Source organism: Salmo salar, chromosome 03 (assembly GCF_965601325.2).
Source record: "Salmo salar chromosome 03, fSalSal1, whole genome shotgun sequence".
Taxonomy (NCBI): Eukaryota; Metazoa; Chordata; class Actinopteri; order Salmoniformes; family Salmonidae; genus Salmo; species Salmo salar.
The window spans coordinates 98,553,553-98,557,059 of record NC_138293.1 but is presented as its reverse complement, the minus strand read 5'-3'; positions in this window follow the sequence as shown (position 1 = coordinate 98,557,059).

Sequence of the window (3,507 nt, the reverse complement as noted above, 5' to 3'; positions counted from 1 at the left end):
TTTTAACCTCTCACCATTGGTCGGCTATACTGTCAATCAAGTGTGTAGGGCGATGAATGGCCAATCGCGTTCATGATTTGCCTACGAGGTCGGTTAAATCAAATGCGCTTTTAAGCAGAGAGGAAGAGTCGAAGCGAGACGTTTTACTCCGCACAAAATCTGCCCAAGAAAATGTTTGTATGGAGATCAATGAGTGTCGAATTTGGTAAACAAAAGATGTAATTGCTAATTTGCTACGTGAGGTTTATATGATCTAATAAAGTTTTGTAATGGTTAGGTTGTTACAAATGCACTGATATGAGTGAACGCACGTGGCAACTTCAACAAAAAAAAAACTTTATATGTAGTGCTATTTTTTTTAGGTGAGGGAGCCCCCAAAAAGATGTAAATGACGTCATCATTTCCTCAATCAAAGTTTGTACCGACAGATGTGGCCTATTATTACAGGGCTCTACAACCCTGGTGCTCTACCGTGCTGTTCGGATTCACTGCTGCCCCAGTTGTAACTGGGCTGGTGCTCCCGAATGGCGCAGTGCTACAGGGGTCATTACAGACCTTGGTTCGATTCCAGGTTTTATCACAACCGGCCATGATTGGGAGTCCCATAGTTAGGGTTTGGCCGGGGTGAATGAATTTGTTCTTAACTGACTTGCCTAGTTAAATAAAGGTTAAATAAAAATAAATAAAATGATCTGATTAATCTTATAAACCAGCAAATTATTAGAATCAGGTGCGCTAGATTAGGGTTGGAATGAAAACCTACAGGAAGGTAGTTCTCCAGAAGCAGGGACGGTGAGCCCTGTTATAGAATACGCATAAAATGCATCCTCCATTAGCAACGTCTGACTAGGCCCACACATATTGTCTCAAGAACATGTTTTATTGTTAATACCCTTAAACACCAAGTTAGACATACCCAATAAAACAAATAGGCCGTCATGACTGTCAATCGTGAATTACTGTATTATCGTGAATTACAGCAGATGGTGTTAACTAACTATTAGCCTTTCTTGTATTTTAGTTTCAATCAAAGCATATATTTCCTGCCTAGTGGCTCTTTTGAGATTGGGAACATTATATATTTTCCCACTATTCAGCTTCAGTTAACCATCATCCTAAAATCTCAATAGAAATGTGAGTGTTTTTGGGGAAACAGTAACGTTACAGGCCTACTATGCAATGCTATTATATTTGGTTCTGTTAAGTAAAATAGGCTATTAATTAATCGTGATTTTGCAAGACATTGATTCCCGCTTTGATCTAACTTTACTAAACGAGCACCATTGTGAGAAGTGATACTTTTTATTTGTATTAATAAGTGATGTGCAGGACTATTAGCCGTAAGGCAACAGATGTTGAAGGTTATTTTAAAGGATTGGAGCGCCCTTCCTGGTTCTGAAAGGTCAGCGCGAAATCATTTTTTATTTGATTAGCTTGAACACATGGTTACAATATACCCTATTACAGAATAAAAGAAAAGAGGTTAACTATTATCTAATTTATTTTCATAGACGTAATCATCAAATCAATTGACTAAGTAGTGACCATAAATCATTACTATGTTGAATTGCAGGAAATTCGTTTTAAAACAGCCATAAAATCCATATTTTGGTGTGGTGTATTCACACATCTCAATAAACTAGAACCTAAATGCATTATTACCCTCCAACTTGGCCCAATTCACATTTCCCACCCTGACATACCAAGGCTACATGTGTGCAATGCAAAGGCCCATTTCGCTACACTCACAATAACATCTGCTAACCATGTGTATTTGACCAATAACATTTGATTTTGGAGGATTGAGAACTTTGGCCGTTCAGAACGTAAAAAAAAAAAAAAATATATATATAATAATAATAATAATAAATATATATATTTTTTTAACGTTCTGATTGGCCAGTTCTTAATCCTCCAAACGGCCCTGCATCTATCTATATAAAAATTCACCGTGTCTGCCTTGATGTTCATAAAACTCCATGACCACTCTTGCACAGTGGAACCCAAAACGATATATTACTACTTGGTTACAGTTACCACCGTTCTTCTCAAGGACACCCAACCCAGAGTAGCCACCACAAAGGCCAAGGAGCCTGACCCTTTCTGGAAGTTGCTGTAGCCCTGCTTGGGATATTTAGCCTATATTGGCCATTGGTTGAGATGCAGGGCCATTCCTCATCATTCTATCCACCACCAGAGAGAAGACAGGAAGAAGCCACCATTTACCTTCCTGTAGGCTGCTGTAGCGTACATATTTATTTGGTTGGTCATTCAATCGTTGTTCATGACATTTTTGTGGTAATTAAATATATTTCGAATCTGAATACATTTTCGGTGTATTATCGAACTGAAAAAAGTGAGGGAGTGCACCTACCTGCCTCCTCCAGCACTACACACCTGTTATATCTGAGTTGTGTCTGTTGTCATAGAGATAGAGAACTCATGGAAATAAACCGTTTTAGCATGAGGGGATCCAGTTTCACAACTTTAAAGTAGGGTGGGGATTCTATGAGTTGGGAGCAATCATCCAATGAAGAAAAATGTAGTACTTTAAAATGGAGATAAGAGCTAAAAATGGCAGATACAAGAATGAGTCCTGTATCTATCTCAATGGCCTGTTATTCACAGCGTATCTGCCCTCTCTTTGGCTAGAACGGTCCCACATGATCTCACCTCCTCCAGCCTGCCTTCCATCTTGGGGTACATGTATTTCCATTGTTAGAGCGGTCACTCAATATCTTGTCAATTTAATAGACAATTGTTGTTTCAGGACAACTGGGAATTCAGAAAAAAACTGAGGTCAAATCCTGATTTCAATGACCTTCAGGTCAGAGGGTTTCTGACTTGAGCTGGATGACTGTTAAAAACAAATGTTCCCTGTCAGAGATAAAGTTAGTAAAGTGAACGCAGCATGATGGTAGGTCGGGACTGATGGTCTGTTTACGTAGCAGGTTAGGATAATTAACTTTGCAGGTTAAAATAATCTGGTTTCCCATTGTTGACGTAGCTATGCAGTTCTCAGACAACCATCCGGGGGGGGGGGGGGGGGGGGGGGCACAGTCTGACGCCTTGATCACACCGACAGCGCCATTTCGCAAAATAGTACGCAGCATAACCTAGATATGTGGGCAACAAAAGTTCAACATTCACCTACTGCTATTTCTGTCAAGCCATCTACACATAGTTTGACGCTTATGTTCAATAAATCCAACGTATGCACCACACAGAACGCACTGCCACTGCAATGCTGCAAGGCAAACGCAGCGTTCCATTGGAAATTAATGTACTTCTGGTGTACCAAAACGCAATGACACTGTCGCTGTGATCGAGGCGTGAACCTCCCCACAATTCCCAACCAACGCAGCTCCAGTAGGCCTACCTGTCCTCTATTCATTTGAATGTGTTGACAGTTGGAGAAACTGCTTGAGCTACGCTGAGAATTTGAAAAGTATGAAAGACAACGGTCCAATATTCTAGAACATTGCTGTGCATGGGCATACACCTTTT